At 41.6% G+C, this 18436-nt stretch overlaps 1 protein-coding gene across 3 annotated transcripts in view; it reads left to right on the top strand.

Annotated features, from left to right (window-relative positions):
* The first annotated feature begins 10555 nt into the window (after nucleotides 1–10555).
* C7H2orf42 (chromosome 7 C2orf42 homolog) overlaps nucleotides 10556–18436 on the top strand; it is a 32517-nt gene continuing 24636 nt past the window's right edge. For 2 of the 3 annotated variants that reach the window (XM_032352362.1, XM_032352361.1), the window contains exon 1: nucleotides 10557–10579. The gene's annotated coding sequence lies outside the window, so the exon portion shown is untranslated. Of the gene's footprint in view, nucleotides 10580–18436 lie in introns of all 3 variants that reach the window. The other variant, XM_032352360.1, reaches the window with a different exon arrangement.

Genomic DNA, 18436 nt, shown 5'->3' with positions numbered 1-18436 from the left:
AGCATCAAACTCTCTGCTCAGTGGGGAGCCTCTCTCTTTACCTGCTGCTCTGCCTGCTCGTGCTCTCTCTGTCAAATAAATAAATAAAACCTTAAAATTTTTTTTAAAAATTAGAACAGGATACTAATAAAATGTCAGAAGAAATTAAAATATGAATACATTTAGTGAGAATGTTAAAAGGAAATATTCTAGAACAGAAATCAGTAAAAGTAGAGGGAGAAAATAAATAGGAATCAATTCAGGGGGTTTAAATACAGCCAACAGGAGTTCCAGGAAGAGAACTGAGAAAATAAAGCAATGGTTAAAATTTATTAGAAAATAAAATTTCTTGATAAAATTGTGAGTGTAAAGATTGAAAAAAAGCTCTTACTAAATTAGCACAATAAATATTAAAGACCCGTAGGAAGGCACATCACCATGAGACTTTAGGACACCAGACATAAAGAGAATAAAATTTACCAGAGAGCAGAAGGATTGAGAATAATACTCAACAGCAACACTAGAAACTAGAGATCCATGGGGTAGTGCCTTCAAAAGTTTGAATTATATATCCAATGATTTTTTATACACACACATGCACTGTCATGGGTGACCGTAAAATAAAATTTTTGGATGTGCAACTTGAAAGATTCTCTTCCCTGAGTTTATTGGTTCTCAGTTACTAGATAAGCTCCATAAAAATGAGAGCAAATAAAAAAATGTGTCTAGGAATTGGATCCAACATGGATCTATGGATAACAGCTGTGAAGCAACTTGGCGGTGAGTCTAGATCAATGGTCAGAGGGCTCAACTTGATCATCTGACAGTTTGGCTATGTAGATAATTACAGAATGAGCCATTTTACAGTAGGGTGGAGGATTTAAGAAGACTTTGATGTTGGAAGAAAATTGGGCAGGTGAGAAGAGGCAATTGTCGGGAAATTTTTCCTACTGTTAAAGAAATATTCCCTTCCTGGGCAGAGTACGTGTACTAAGATTTAAGCTTCCCTGAATTACACTGGTAAATAATTTGTAGTATTCCACTGCTTAGAATATTGTTGGATTTCCCCTGCCTATCATATGTTTCTAACATTTGTTCTTAGTTCTTTTTATCTTTTTGTTTGCTTTTCTCATTTCTAATCTCTTGTTTGGTAACATGCTTCCTATAATTTCCAGACTCATTGTGCTCTTTTAATTTAGTAATTTTTTTTTTAATTTTATTTATTTGTCAGAGAGAGAGGGAGAGCAAGCGAGCACAGACAGAATGGCAGGCAGAGGCAGAGGGAGAAGCAGGCTCCCTGCCAAGCAAGGAGCCCGATGCGGGACTCGATCCCAGGACGCTAGGATCATGACCTGAGCTGAAGGCAGCTGCTTAACCAACTGAGCCACCCAGGCGTCCCATAATTTAGTAATTTTTTAAAAGACTTACTTATTTTAGAGATTGAGAGATAATGAATGAGGGGAGAGGCAGAGGGAGAGAGGGAATCCACAAGCAGACTCCCCACTTAGCGTGGAGCCTGATGCGGAGCTCCATGTCAGACCCTGAGAGATCATGACCCGACCAGAAACTAAGAGTCGGCTGCTAAACTGACTGAGCCACCAACGCACCTCTAGTCTTCATTTCTGAAATAGTTTTGTCACTTTCTGTTTCCTAAGTTAATACCAATTTCTGTTTTGCTTCAGGGACGTATCATCCCTGAGTTTTGGGGGGTTTTTGTTGTTGTTATTGTTTAATTTTAGTTCCAGTAGAGTTAGTTTAGGTGTATGGTATAGTGATTCAACAGTTCTATGTATTAGCGCTCATCGAGGTAAGTTACTCTCAATCCTTTTTACCTATTTCACTCATCAGCCCACCCACCTCCCCTTTGGCAACCATTTGTTTGTTCTCTGTAGTTAGGGTTTGGTTTTTTGGTTTGTCTCTTTTTCTTAAATTCCACATATAAGTGAAATCACATACAAGTCAAATCATTTGTCTCTGACTTAATTCACTTAGGATTATATTCCAGACCCATCCATGTTGTTGCAAGTGGCAATATTTTATTCTTTTTCATGGCTAAGTAATAGTGTGTGTGTGTGTGTGTGTGTGTGTGTGTGTGTGTGTGTGTAAACCCCACATCTTCATCCATTCATCTGTCAATGGGTACTTGGACTGCTGCCACAGATTGGAAGAGGGCATATATATTTTTTGAATTAATGTTTACATATCCTTTGGGGAAATACTTAGTAGTGAGATTACTGGATCTATGGTAATTCTATTTTTAATTTTTTTTAAAGATTTTATTTATTTATTTGACAGAGATCACAAATAGGCAGAGAGGCAGGCAGAGAGAGGAGGAAAGCAGGGTCCCTGCTGAGCAGAGAGCCCGATGCGGGGCTCGATCCCAGGACCCTGAGATCATGACCTGAGCTGAAGGCAGAGGCTTTAACCCACTGAGCCACCCAGGCACCCCTCTATATTTAATTTTTTGAGGAACCTCCAAACTGTTTTCCACAGTGGCTGCACTGCTTGCATTCCCACCAGCAGAGCACGAGGGTTCCTTTTTCTCTCCTTCTCACCAACGCTTGCTTGTTCCCTCTGTTTTTATTTTTGCCATCCTGACAGGTATGAGGAATTCTTGTACTACTTAGTTGCATTTGTTTCATTAGTTATGTTTAATTCACATTGGATGGTTGGTGTATTATTTGCAGCTGCTTTGTGGGAACATTTATCTTGTGTGTTCTCGAGGGAAACTCTAGGTAAGTTTTGCTATTTCATATTTTTGATTAAAGAGTATGGCACAAGTGCTGTGTTATCCTTTCCATTTATTTGTATTTGAAACTGTTAAGAGAATGTAGGAGAGGAACCCTGCCCAGTTTTCTCACCTCCTCCTCCGGCAACAATGAATTATCTGTCTTGGGATGTGACTTTTTTTCCCCCAGATTTTATTTATTTGTTTGAGAGAGAACAGGAGCAGGGGGAGCAGGAGGGAGAGGGAGAAGCAGACTCCCCACTGATCAGGGAGCCTGATATGGGGCTCTATCCCAGGACCTGAGAATCATGACCTGAGCTGAAGACAGACACTTAACTGACTGAGTCACCCAGGCACCCCAAAAAGGATATCTTAATATAAATAATTGCTAAATAGTAAGGGGTGGTTAACTATTAAAAGGGGTAAAACAACCATTAAAGGGATCCAGAAGTCGCAGGTGAAAATGAAAGCAGCTACTACTTAAAAAACAGTGGACAAGGAGGGAACTAGGGGTTTAGGAGAGCCCTGAGATTCTGACTTCTTCCAAGGGAACTTGGTTACCACAGAATGTGCAGCCTGGCAAAGAAACATGCCACAGGGCATGAGCCATAGCTGGTCCATAGAAGTCATCTACTGTTGCCAGAGAGCATGAACAGGCTGACGCTGGTCTATAGCGATGCTCCATTGGGTAGAAAAACAGCCCAGGGTCTCCAGATTCAGCAAATTAAAACATAATCCCAAACAGTGCAAGGAGTATATTTAAACTAAGCATTATTTAATTTGGTATTCTGTATATCATTGCTAGAAACATCTGTAAGCTGCTGTAGCCAAAGCTGCCAAGGAAGCAGCTGTGAGAGTGCAAGGGGGTGGGGGGTCGGGGGGAGTGTAGTCTGAGGATGCAGCTGGCTGGGACAGGTCCCAGAGACCCCTGAGGGGAGTGTCAGTGGGTCTCCCATACACTGATCCACTGGCACTGAATAAAAAGAGAATTAGTACCATAAAGGAAGTGCTTTCCCATCATTATCCTCTTCCATTGTTCCCCCAGTGCCCTCTGTTGACAAAGCCTAACATTGAGCCAACTGGCAAAAAAGATGTGTGACAAAACAAGGAAAAGAAGGGTGGGGTGGGGACTGAGACTCCTATCATTCCCATGGCTCCTTGCCAACTATCTGCCTTTTGCTTAGTTTGTCTTCAAGTCTCTACTTAAATGTCTCCTCCTCTAAAAGGCATTTCTTTACCAACAATCTAAATCATAAATCAGTAGCTTCTCAAATCTTAATGAAGTTTTTTATAGCATTTGTCATAATTTTTAATTAATACAGTTGACCCTTGAACAATACAGATGAGCACCAACCCTGTGCACAGTTGAAAATCTATGTATGACCTTTGACTTCCCCAAAACTTAACTTTTACTAGCTTACTATTGATTGGAAAATTTAACCAGTAACATAAACAGTTGATGAACACATAATTTCTATGTCATAAATACTACATACTGTATTTTTTTTTTAAGTAGGCTGCACACCCAGTGTGGATCCCAGTATGGGGCTTACACTCCCTACCCCGAGATCAATATCAGAGTTGAAATCAAGAGTCAGATGCTTAACAGACTGAGCCACCCAGGCACCCCTAAACTCTATCCTTAGAATAGAGAAAGCTAGAGAAAAAGCTATTTAGAAAATCCTAATTGGAAAGATGTGGGTAATTCAGATGGTAGCATCTGCCTTCAGTTCAGTTTATGATCCTGGAGTCCTGGGATGAAGGCCCACGTCAGGTTCCCTGCTTAGCAGAGAGTCTGCTGCTCCCTCTCCCTCTGCCCCTCCCCCCACACATGCTTGCTCTTGCTTGAATTTTTTTTTTTTAAATATAAAAGTATCGGGGTGCCTGGGTGGCTCAGTGGGTTAAAGCCACTGCCTTCGGCTCAGATCATCATCTCAGGGTTCTGGGATCGAGCCCCACATCAGGCTCTCTGCTCAGCGGGGAGGCTGCTTCCTCCTTTCTGCCTGCCTGCCTCTCTGCCTACTCGTGATCTGTCAAATAAATAAATAAAATCTTTTTAAAAAATCATAATAGTATACTGTAATGAAAAAAATCTGTATATAAGTAGCTCCACACAGCTTAAAAGGGCCAACTGGTGTATTTATTTGTATGATCCTATTTTTTAAAACTTGTGTTCTTCACTAAACCACAAGCTGACAGCTGTTTTCTCTAATACCCTGAATGTCCAGTACCTGCAAAATAATAGTTGCTCATACATGTTTGTCAAGTTTAATCAATCAATTAAACACTTCTTGTACAGTCTGATTTTGACTAAATGGCTTTTCTGCCATGTGCTGATGGTAATACCAACTAGAATACTAGGTGTGAGGTGAAAAAAGCTAAAACTAAAAGATCAAATCAAGGCCAATTCTTTATGACAAGCCAAGTAATTTGAACTTTTTTTTATCCTAAAGGTCCAGGGGATCCATTGATCTAATTTGTGTTTAGTCAAGGCTCTTGTCTTGAGCGAGCAGGTGGATGGTGGGGCTAGTTACTGGGGTGGGAAAAGGCAGAGGTGCAGTTTGGGAGGGCAAGTAAGGCTAGAAGCTAGTTAGAGGGCAGGGGAGGAGAGCTAATGAGTTCCAGCCTTCAACATGCAGCCTGGACATGTGTGACATGTGAGTAATGATACAGAATTTAGAGGAGAAATCCAGGCTGAATATAGAGATGAGAGTCATCAGCATTTAGGTGGTAGCTTGAAATCCGTGAAATGCTAATCACCCAGAGATGCTAAAGTGAGAAAAACTCTTAGGTCATCAGTGTTTAAGGGGGCAGAGGCAGAGAAGCTTGCAAAGGAGAATGAGAAAGAGCTGCCTGATGGGTGGGAGAAATACAGGGGGTCCTTGACATTGCAGAAATTGAGGTGGAAAAACTTCAAGGAAATAATAGTAGCCAAGTGTGTCAAATACTGCAGGAAGGAAAAATGTAAGTGTGGGGAAGAAAAACAACACTGGGTTTACCTTCAAAATGAGCATTTTCAGTGAGGTAGTGGGTGCAGATTGTGGACTACAGTGGGTTAAGGAGTGGGAGATGAGAACAGTTTAGTTAGTGCAGATTGGCTTCCTGTTCATTTGGCTATAGAGAGAAGGAAGGCGAAAAGGAGGAGATGGGTTTAAGAAAGCAACATGTCTCAATATAATAAATACGAATAAATAACAAAATTAAATGACCACCGGAAAAAAAAAACCCTACCATTCAACCATCTGGAAGTATAAAACAGAAAGATTCACCACCTTTTTATATAAAAAGTTGGAACTACCATTAAAGAATGTGTTTTTGTATATCTTTATAAAAAATAAAAAAATTAAAAAATTTTTAAAATAATGTGTTTTTGTACAGGTGTATAGTGTTTCTCTACGATACATAGAATTTGAAGTTTGGGGGATGCCTGGGTGGCTCAGTTGGTTAAGAGTCTGCCTTTAGCTCAGGTCAGGATCCCAGGGTCCTGGGATTGAATCCCACATCGGGCTCCTTGCTCAGCGGGGAGTCTGCTTCTCACCTGCAGCTTCCCCACTTGTACTCACACACACACTCTTTCTCTGGCAAATAAATAAATAAAATCTTTTTTTTTTTAAGATTTTATTTATTTATTTGACAGAGAGAGGTCACAAGTAGACAGAGAGGCAGGCAGAGAGAGAGAGGGAAGCAGGCTCCCTGCTGAGCAGAGAGCCCGATGCGGGACTCGATCCCAGGACCCTGAGATCATGACCTGAGCTGAAGGCAGCGGCTTAACCCACTGAGCCACCCAGGCACCCAATAAATAAAATCTTTTTAAAAAAAATTGGACAGGTTAAAGAAACATGAATTGTAAAAATTATATTAACTTGCCTTCCTAAAGACTGGTACCATTTTACACTCTAACCAGTGATGTCAGAAAGTACTTATTTCCCCTCACCTTTACCAGCTGCTGATTGTTGCGTTTTTATTTTTGTAACAAGGTGATGCATGTAAAATAATCTCTTTAATTGTATTACACCAGTCCAAGTAAAGTTAAATCAGTTTTTCCATGATAATTGGCTATTGTATTTCTTTTCTGACATAATTGTTCATATTCTCTGTCCCTTTCTTGATTAGATTTTTTGTTTTATCAGTAGGTAGGAATCCTGTATGTAGCTTCGATACTCACAAATCCTTTACGGAAGAGTGTATCCCATATCCAGGCCCCTCAAGATTAACTCAGTTTAGGGCGCCTGGGTGGCTCAGTGGGTTAAGCCACTGCCTTCGGCTCAGGTCATGGTCTCAGGGTCCTGGGATCGAGTCCCGCATCGGGCTCTCTGCTCAGCGGGGAGCCTGCTTCCTCCTCTCTCTCTGCCTGCCTCTCTGCCTACTTGTGATCTCTCTCTGTCAAATAAATAAATAAAAAATCTTTAAAAAAAAAAAAAAGATTAACTCAGTTTAAAATTAGGAGCTCACAGTCAAAAACTCCCAAACACATGAAGAACCAAGACCCAGGAGGGATTCAACAGAAACAAAGAGCAGCAGAATTTGACCTCCAAGGACTTCAGCCATTATAGTAATCAAATATTAAATACATAATAACTATATTTCATATGTCTTTTTAAAGATTTTATTTTATTATTTGACAGAGATCACAAGTAGGCAGAGAGGCAGGCAGAGAATAGGGGAGAAGCAGGCTCCCTGCTGAGCGGAGAACCTGATGACCTGGGCTGGATCCCAGGACCCTGAGATCATGACCTGAGATCATGACCAAAGGCAGAGGCTTAATCCACTAAGCCACCCAGGCACCCCTTTCATATGTCTTTAGAAATAAAGGCTGTAATAAAAATACGAGCAAAGAAGAAGTAACTATCAAATCATTAGTAGAATTTTAAAAGGAATTCATAAAGTCTCTAGAAGTTAAAAATAAAACAGCTAAAATTTAAAAATTCAGTGGACTAACTAGCCCAAATTAGAGATGAAGAAATCTGTACATTGGAACAGTACAGAGGCAGAGATAGAATATAGGAAAAGAGCATGGAAAGTAAAATGAGAAATCTAAAATACATTTAAAAAAAGATTTTAAGTAATCTCTGCCCTCAACATTGGGCTTGAACCCACAACCCCAATATCAAGAGTCCCAGGCTCTAAACTGAGCCAGCTAGGTGCCCCTAAAATATATTTAAACTGGAGTTTCACAAAATAAAATAATTTGGGATAGATAATACTTGAAGAAATAAGTGACAGAATTTTCCAGAATTATAGAAAGTTAGGAATTCTCAGATCCAAGAGTCACAATAACTCCTAAGAGGGATAAATAAAATGAAATACGTACTGACACACATAGTGAAGCTGCAGATTATCAATGACAGAAGATCTTAAAGCAGCAGAGGTGGGGAAGAAGTCACTATTTTCATATCCTGGTTTGCCATACAGTTGGAACTTTTACAATATCATTTCTCTAACGTTTTCCTTTTCTTGTGTAATAATTGTACTATTACAGCATATGTTCATGCCATGGAGGATCACTGAATTAATAGCTTGACTCAAGGATCACAACAAAAATCTGCCTCAAGGCTGAAAAAATGATGTTTTGAGAAAAGGGAAAGAAGGTCTACTACGTCAAACCATAATGAGAGTATTAAACAATTCTGAGAATTTTATTTATGAGAAGGCTGAGAAAGGACTTCTATGAGGTAAAGGACTTCTGTTAGGTTAACACTTCTTGAAAGGCCACTCTTTGAAGGAGGAACAGAAGAACCCTGTGTGTTTTTGGCTTGGAAGGAAGAACCCTCTTCTAGAATGGGGCTGTTTGATAGCTTCTTTCCTGACTGGAATGTATAACATGTCTAAACTGAAAACCCACAAATCTCTTAGGACACATTTAGGCAAATCAAGTGAAAACAATTTAAAACACTCTCTCTAAAATAGGAGTGTGGACAGAATTGACTCCATCTTTGGCCTCACAAACTTATCCATGTCCCTGTGATGACCTCCCCTGGGGCTGCATGTTCTAGGTCCCCTAGAGTTAATGTACGCCATGACCAGAATGTGGAGAAGCTTGCTCTTGCCTTCTCTAAATTTGCTTAGATAACTCGTAGAGATAAGTACCCCCCACCCATTCCCCGATGCACAGGGGGTGTAATGAGGTCTGTTAAATGTTAGCTATCAGTTAAATGCATTCAGACCCTTTGACCTCACTACAGGGCCCTCCTGAACATCCCTTCGTTTTATAAAATCTATACACTGCGGTCTGGATTTTGCAGAGAATACCTGCACAGCTACCTGGATCACCACCCAATTAATAAAATTCTATAAACTGTAGGGAGCTGACCACTTCATTTTTTGGCTTCAAAAGTGCCTTCTCCGTTTGGAGGATACTTCCAAGTCCCTCCCCCCCACTTTCTAACACAGGGTCTCTCCACTTTGGCACTATTGATATTATGTGTCAGATAATTCTTTGTTGTGTATTGTCCTGTGCATTTTTCCTCCTCCCGCCCACAAGATTTTAAGTAATCTCTACACCCAGTCTGGTGCTCCAGCCCACAACTCCTGAGATCAAGAGTCAAGGCTCTACTGACTGAGTCAGCCAGGTGCCCCTTGGGATCTTTAATAACATCCATGGTATCTATTCACTAGAGGGCTGTAGCCGTATTCCTGGTGAAGTGCTTTAGAGAATCACTTGACACCCATACACTCGTAAACACAACAGGCATTGAAGCCCTACAGTATGACTAGGTGATCATCCAGATGACCCAGGATATACTGATCATCATTTTAGAAACTCAGAGTGGAGGGGCCCCTGCGTGGCTGAGTCCGTTAAGCACCTGCCTTCAGCTCAGGTCTTGATCCCAGGATGCTGGGATCAAGCCCTGCATGGGGCTCCCGGCTGAGCGGGGAGCCTGCTTCTCCTCCCTCTGCAGCTCCCCTGGCTTGTGCTTTTTCCTCTCTCTGTCAAATAAATAAAATCTTTAAAACAAAAGCACAACCACTTGTAATCAAAATGTAAACACAAAATTGGAAAAATATCGCGGAAAATTGTGTCCTCCTCCCCTTTCCTCCAGTTTGAGAAATGTAGCAAACCAGAGTTCTGGAATGGACCATTTCTCTCTTACTAATAGACGAGAAGATTAACCTTTTTAGTCAACCTGCCCATAGTGTCACCCCCAGTAACAGAGTCAAGGCCAAAGCCACAGGAAATCTCATTTCAGAATTTTCCAAAACACACTGGCCTCAATGTATTCCGAAGCTGTCCTCAGCCATGAACAGAGTATGGAGATTTATTCTGTGTGAGTCCAAGGACTAGAACTAAAACACCCAGGAAACCGATTTCAATTCATTATAAATGTAAACGTTCAAGTAGTACGTCAGAATGTAGCTAAGGTAGAAAAAGAAGGCTGAGAAACGAGTTCTGTGAGTCCCTTGATACAAACACACAAGTTTTACAAACAACGAATACCCTAGTGGACAAGACTTCCCTTGACAAAACGCTAAATCACAGCCAACATCTGCTAATAATGCAGGTAACTTATGACGATTTTTGCTCCGATAACCAGTGAATTCTTCGCAGAAATAGTGCTTTCTCGGGGCTGAAACAGTCATGATCCGCCCGAGAACCCTATCGGTGTCTTCTGTCCCAGCACGGTCGCGCAGAAGTTCTCCGGCCCCTCGGAAGAACCTAGGCATCACAGCCGCCGCGTTAGCACAGACTCCACCGCGATACTCGGCCGCAATTCTCGGCCGCCTACAGGATGAAACTACAACTCCCATCAGACCAGGCAGGCCGAGTGGGCGGGTATCCGCCGCGCGTGGGCGGCCCTGACCAATAACGACGGTCGTTACAGCGCACAGTTTGGCCGCGTTTGTAAAAGGCCGCGGCAGGCGAAGAGAGAGGAGGTGAGGGCGGTCATCAGCTTGGGGCCCTGGAGCCGCGGGTGGGGGCTGGGGGGCGCGGGGCTGGTAAGGGGGCCGTGTTGACAGAAGGCGGGGGCAGCAGTGCGACGAAGGCGTAGAGCTGGGAATCCTGGCGGAGAGCGTGGCCAAGGAGCAGGGTCCCGGCCAGGTGATGCTTCTGCTTGGGCCTACTTAGAACCGGAAGTGAGCCGTCGCGCGGGGAGGATGCCGGGAAGCAGGTCCCCGAGTGGTGCCTCTTGGGGTGGGCCTGGTCCCGGAAACCATGCGGGAGGTGCGCATCCTGCAGGCCCGGTTCCCAGGCACGCGTCCGCGGGGCCGGGGGGGCCTTTCCCCGCTATTCCGAGGCAGCGCAGGGCTAATGGAAACCTAGATCAGGAGGCCTGGCTTCTAGGCATGTCCCTTCCTTTTACTTGTGGTTTGACAAGGAATCCTGTAGAGTACAAACTCACGTTAGATTATCTGGTTGCTGGCTGTAAGACATTCAACAAATCACTACTGTCTTTGAGCTAATTTCTTCAACTCTAAAATGGTATTTAGTACCCACTTTACTGGATTTTGGTGAGCAATACCTAAGTAAATGCATGGGAAGGGCTGGTATTCGGTAAAAGTGAGCAAGTTTATGTTTTATTCATGACAATGATTCATTCCCTTCCGTTACTGTTGCTTCCCAAGCATTAAACAGTATCTTCTGAACAGTACCTGGATTAAAACGCACCACTTCCAGGAAGCATTCCTGGGTTAGCTCTTCCAGCGTCGGTCCGTTTACACCATCTTGCTGAGCAGGCAGTTTTGTAAACTTGATTAGAAGAGACCTTTTTTTTTTTTTTTAAGATTTTATTTATTTATTTGACAGAGAGAGAGACACACACACACACACACAGAGGGAACACAAGCAGGGGGAGTGGGAGAGGGAGAGGCAAAAGCAGACTTCTGTGGAGCCCGGAGCCTGATGTGGTGCTGGATCCCAGAATGCTGGGATCATGACCTGAGCTGAAGGCGCACACTTAACGACTGAGACCCCCAGGCGCCCGACAAGACACCTTTTTAAAGGCAGGATTCAAATACAGTTTCTTTTCTTTCTTCCTTCCTTTCTTTCTTTCTTTCTTTTTTTTTAAGTTGAGGTAAAAAATGATGTGTAACATACTAGTTTCAGGTGTACCAGGTAATTCAGTATTTGTATACGCTGTGAAGTGATTGCCACAATAAGTCTAGTTATTAGTCACCGTACAAAGAAAGTTAAAAAAAAATGCTTTTTCTTGTGATGTGAATATTGAGGATTTATTCTCTTGGCAGCTTTCAAATATGCAATATAATACTATCTACTGCAGTCATTTTGCAGTACCTTACATTCCCATGACTTATTTTATATCTGGAAGTTTGTACCTTTTTGATCCCCTTCACCTGTTTCTCCTACCCTCCCATCCCCTCTTCCCTCTGGCACCCACCAGTCTATTTTCTGTATGTATGAGTTTTGCTTTGTTTTGTTTTTTAGATTCTACATACAAGTGAAATCATACGGTATTTGTCTTTCTCTGTCTTATTTCACTTAGCATAATACCTTTGAGGTCCATCCACATTGTTGCAAATGGCAATATTTCCTTCTCTTTTATGTCTTGAGTAGTATTCCCAGGTGTATTCCAGTATAGTAATGCATTTTACAGGCACACATACACACCAGATGTTTATCCATTCATCCATCTTAGGTTGTTTCCATATCTTATCTATTTTAAGTAAAACTGCAGTGAACATAGGGGTGCATATATCTTTTCAAATTAGTGTTTTCGTTTTCTTTGGCAAATACAGGTTCTTTACAAGCTGTGTTACTTGTATGTATGTGCTTGAAATATAGAATCTATGATAAGCCACAGGAGTCCATGTTTAAAATTCAAATAGTAGGGGCGCCTGGGTGGCTCAGTGGGTTAAGCCTCTGCCTTCAGCTCAGGTCATGATCTCGGGTTCCTGGGATCGAGCCCCACGTTGGGTTCTCTGCTCAGCGGGGAGCCTGCTTCCCCCTCTCTCTCTCTGCCTGCCTCTCTGCCTACTTGTGATCTCTGTCAAATAAATAAATAAAGTCTTAAAAAAAACCCTTAAAATTCAAATAATATATAACTGAAATGTAAGTCTCCTCTGTACTGTTTCCCAAGTCCTAAGTCACTTTTTCTAAGACCATACACATGTGTGTGTAAACCTTGTTTTTCCTTTTTTAAATCAAGACTGTCCTGTATGAAGTGCCTTTTTTCATCCCACGGTATATCTTGATACTTCTTCCTTATCAGTACCTATAGATCTATCTTATTCTTCTTTCTTTTTTCTTCTTTTTTATTTTTTTTTATTTTTTTATTTTTTTTTTTATATCTTATTCTTCTTAATGGCTTTATTTAGTAGCATATTGTAGGCCTGTACCATAATTTCTTTAGTCAGTGCTTAGACTTTTTCCATTCTTGTGCAGTTCTGGACATCTTTGTATGGGGTGTCCTTGTACATACTTTGTGTACATGTGAGAGGAGAACTCATGAAGTCTTAGAAGTGGAATTGCTAAGTTACAGTATATGTTTTACATTTATTTTATTTACATCCCGTTGCAGTTTACGTCCCCACCAAAGATATGCAGTGCCTGTTTCTCCACATCTTCATGAACACAGTGATAACATTTATCTCTTTTGTCATTTTGCCAAAGTATTGTCTTGTTTTAATTTGCCTCTTGCTTATTTTAAGTTAGAATTTTGGATGTTTAAAATCATTTTTGTTTTTTATTTTTCACAAGCTGTCTTTTCATGCTCTTTGCTCATTTTTCTAGTGGGTTTGTTTCTTTTTCTTATTGATTTGTAAAAGACTCTTACTTTAGAAAATTAGCTCTTTGGCATTTGCATTCCAAATATTTTCCCTCTATTTTTAATGATGCCTTTTTATTTTATTTTTCAGCTTTAAAAAAAAATTTTTTTTATTTATATGAGAAAGAGAGAACACAAGCAGGAATTGGCAGAGGGAGAGGGAAAAGCAGGTTCCCACCAAGCAGGGAGCCTGATACAGAACTCCATCACACGACCCTGGATTATGACCTGAGCGAAAGGCAGACACCCAACCAACTAAGCCACCCAGGCACCCCTAATTTCATTTTTTTAAGTAATCTGTACACCCTGTGTGGGGATCAGCCTCACAATCCCAAGATCAAGAGTCATAAGCTCCACTGACTGAGCCAGCCCCTTTTAATGACAGCTTTCTTAGGAGCGCCTGGGTGGCTCAGTCATTTAAGTCTCTAACTCCTGGTTTCAGCTCAGGTGATGATCTCCAAGTTGTAGGATGCAGCCCAGTGTTGGGCTCCACACCCAGCATGGAGTCTGCTTTTCCCTTCCCGCCCCTCCCACCCCTCTCCTCTCTCATAAATCAATCAATCAATCTATCTACCTGTCTTTTTTTTTTTTTTAGATTTTATTTATTTATTTGACAGAGAGAAATCACAAATAGACGGAGAGGCAGGCAGAGAGAGAGAGAGAGGGAAGCAGGCTCCCTGCTGAGCAGAGAGCCCGATGCGGGACTCGATCCCGGGACCCCGAGATCATGACCCGAGCCGAAGGCAGTGGCTTAACCCACTGAGCCACCCAGGCGCCCCTATCTGTCTTTTTTTTTTTTTTTTTAAGATTTTATTTATTTATTTGACAGAGAGAGATCACAAGTAGGCAGAGAGGCAGGCAGAGAGAGAGAGAGGAGGAAGCAGGCTCCCTGCTGAGCAGAGAGCCCGATGCGGGACTCGATCCCAGGACCCCGAGATCATGACCCGAGCCGAAGGCAGCGGCCCAACCCACTGAGCCACCCAGGCGCCCCCTATCTGTCTTTTTTTAAAGAGCTTCATTTAAATATAGTTCAGGGGTGCCTGGGTGGCTTGGTCATTAAGCGTCTGCCTTCAGCTCAGGTCATGATCCCAGGGTCCTATAGATCAAGCCCCGCATCAGGCTCTCTGTTCAGCAGGAAGCCTGCTTCTCCCTCTCCCGGTGTTCCCTCTCTCACTGTGTCTCTCTCTGTCAAATAAATAAATAAAATACTTAAGAAACAATAACAAAAATATGTAATTCAGATAACATAAAATTCACTCCTTTAAAGTGCTGTAATCCAGTGATTTTTTTTTTTTAATATATTTACAGAGTTTTGTAGCCTTTCATCCCCTGAAAAGAAACCTCATACTTACTAGCAGGCGCTCTTGTTTCCTCTTTTTCTCTCCGCTGGCATCCACCAGCCTACTTTCTGTCTCTGTGCATTTTCCTATTTTGCATATTTCATTTAAATGGAATCTTACAGCGTGTAGCTTTTTGTGTCTGACTTCTTTCACTTAGCATAATACTGTGAGGTTCATATAGTGTGTATCAGAATATCATTCCCTTTTACGGCCAAATTATATTCCATTGTGTGTGCAGACCACATTTGTTCATTCATCAGTTGATGGAAATTTGTATTGATTCTGCCTTCTAGCTATTATGAATAATGCTACTATGAACATACATGTACAGATTTTTGTATTTTCAGTTGGCTGGGCATATATTCTCTTGTGAGTCATATAGTAACTGTTTATGTTTAACATTTTTTTTTAAAGATTTTATTTATTTATTTGTAAGAGAGAGAGAGTGAGAGCGAGCACAGGCAGACAGAGTGGAAGGCAGAGTCAGAGGGAGAAGCAGGCTTCCTGCGGAGCAAGGAGCCCGATGTGGGACTCGATCCCAGGACGCTGGGATCATGACCTGAGCCGAAGGCAGCTGCTTAACCAACTGAGCCACCCAGGCGTCCCTATGTTTAACATTTTGAGAACCATCAACCATCACTTTCCAAAGTGGCACTGCCATTTCACAGTACTATCAACAATGTATGAGGGTTCCAGTTTTTCAATAACCATGACAACACTTGTTATTTTCCTGCTTTTTTAATCATCTTAGTGGCTGTGAAATGGTATCACATTGTGGTTTTGATTTATAATTTCCTAATTACATGATGTTGAACATTTTTTATATGCTTATTGGCTGTTTATTTTCTTTAGAGAAATATCCATTCAGATCTTTGTCATTTTTTTTTTTTAAGATTGTGTTTATCTATTTCTTAGAGATGGAGAGAGAGCACAAGTAGGGGAGCAGCAAGCAGAGGGAGAAGCAGGCTCCCCACTAAGCAGGGAGCCCTATGCAGAACTTAATCCCAGGGCCCTGGAAACATGACTTGAGCCGAAGGCACATGCTTATCTGACTGAGTCACTCAGGCATCCCTCCTTTGTCCGTTTTTAAATTGGGTTATGTCTCTCTCTCTCTCTCTCTCTCTTTTTATTTTTTTTATTATTTTTTAAAAACATTTTATTTATTTATTAGACAGAGAGGCAGGCAGAGAGAGAGAGAGAGGGAAGCAGGCTCCCTGCTGAGCAGAGAGCCCGATGCGGGACTCGATCCCAGGACCCTGAGATCATGACCTGAGCTGAAGGCAGCGGCTTAACCCACTGAGCCACCCAGGCGCCCCTGTCTCTCTCTTTTTTTAAAAAAGATCTTATTTGTTTATTTGAGAGAGAAAGTGTGCACAAGTGGGGGAGGGACAGAGGAAGAGGGAGAAGTAGGTTCCCTGCTGAGCAGGGAGCCAAACACAAGGCTCCATCCCAGGACCTTGAGACCATGACCTGAGTGGAAGACAGACGCCCCTCTCCTCAGCTTTTTTGAAATATAATTGACATAACATTTATATAAGTTTATAGTGTTGAATGTGGTTTTTTTTAAGGTTTTATTTATTTGAAAGAGAGGGAGTGAGCGCATGAGCAGGGGCAGAGAGCAAGATCAGGGACCCCAGGACCCTGGGAGCTGAGGACCTGAGCTAAAGGCAGATGCTTACCCACTGAGCCACCCAGGCTCCCCAGGCGTTCAGTGTGGTCTGATACACTTATATGTTGCAAAATGATTACCACCAAAAGCATTAGCTAACACCTCCATCATGTCATATAATTACAGGTTTTTTTGTGTGGTGAGAACATTTAACATCTACTCTCAACAACTTTCAGGTGTTAGCAAAAGTTTATTAGCAATATAATGTACTACTATTAACGATAATCACCATGATGCCCATTAGATTCCCAGAATTTATTCATCTTATAACTAGAAGTTTGCACCCTTGATTGATATCTCCCCATTTCTCCCACCCCTCAATCCCTGGCAATCATTCCATTCTCTGTTTGGTTTTTTTTTTAAGATTATGTATTTATTTATTTGACAGACAGAAAACACAAGTAGGCAGAAAGGCAGGCAGAGAGAGAGGAAGGGAAGCAGGCTCCCCGCCAAGCAGAGAGCCCAGTGTGAGGCTCGATTCCAGGACCCTGAGATCATGACCTGAGCCGAAGGCAGAGGCTTAACCCACTGAACCACCCAGGCACCCCTCCATTCTCTGTTTTTATGAGTTTGGCTTTTTAAGATTATACATAAAAGGTCAATCATACAGTATTTGTCTTCTCTTTCCACATTGTCTTAATTTGCTTTTAAGCAAGTTTCAGAATGAAGAAGTGTGAGTCCTTGTACTTTGTTCTTCTTTCTCAAGATTGTTTTGGCTCTGCCCAGTGCCTTGCATTTCTATATGAATTTTAGGATCATCTTGTTGGTTTGCGAAAAAGGCATCTGGAATTTTGATAGGGATTACATTGTATCTATAGATCAGTTTTGGGAGTAGTACCTTCTTAATATTAGTCTTCTTTTTTTTTTTAAAGATTTTATTTATTTATTTGAGAGAGAGCATGAGAGAGGGGAGGGTCAGAGGGAGAAGCAGACTCCCCACTGACCAGGGAGCCTGATGCGGAACTCAATCCTGGGACTCCAGGATCATGACCTGAGCTGAAGGCAGTCGCTTAACCAACTGAGCCAACCCAGGCGCCCAATATTAGTTTTCTGATCTACAAGCATGAGATATCTTTCCATTATTTTAGGTCTTTAATTTCTTTTTTTTTTTAAGATTTTATTTATTTTAGAGAGAAAGAGTGAGCATGAGTGGGGGGAGGGGCTGAGAGAGAGGGAGAGGGAGAATCTCAGACTCCAAGCTGAGCAGGAACCAGGCATGGGGCTTGGTCCTATAACTCCCAGATTATGACCTGATTGGAAACTGAGTTGGACACTTTACCAGTGAGCTACCCAGGCACCCATAGGTCTGTGATTTCCTTAAGTGACGGTTGTAATCTTCAGTGTACAAATTTAGGTACAAATTCAGTATACAAATCTGGAAAAAAAAAAAAATCTGGGCACTGCTTTTGTTGCTCAGTTTGTTTTTGTCTTTGGAGTTTAGCTTATGGTACATTTTTCCATGCAGAAAATTTTCATTTTTATGTATCAAATATAATCAGTCTTGACTTTATTTATTTATTTATTTAAGTAAGCTCTATGGCCTAGTATGGGGCTTGAACTCGTGATGCGGAGATCAAGAGTGGTGTGCTCTACTGACTGAGCCAGCCAGGTGCCCCTCATAATAGCCAAAAATTGGAAACAGAACAGTTATCTGTCTGCTGGTGAATGGGTAAACAAAATGATATATCCATTGGATGGAACACTTTTCAGCAATTTAGACAATGCAGTACTGATACATGTTACAATATGTTTGAATCTTGATAATAGCATGTTGTGTGAAAGAAGCCAGACATAAAATACCACATATTGTATGATTCCATCTGTATGAAATTTCCTGAAAAACTAAATCTATAGAGACAAGGAAACAGATGAGTGATTGCCTGGGGATGGGAATGGTAATTGTGAAAGGACAGAGGGATTTTTCTAGGGTGATAGAAATGTTCTCAAACTGGATTATAGTGGTGGATACCCAACTCTACAAAGGTAATGGTTGTCATTG

This window comes from Mustela erminea, chromosome 7, assembly GCF_009829155.1.
Source record: "Mustela erminea isolate mMusErm1 chromosome 7, mMusErm1.Pri, whole genome shotgun sequence".
NCBI lineage: Eukaryota > Metazoa > Chordata > Mammalia > Carnivora > Mustelidae > Mustela > Mustela erminea.
This window is presented reverse-complemented; position numbering and strand designations above follow the sequence as displayed.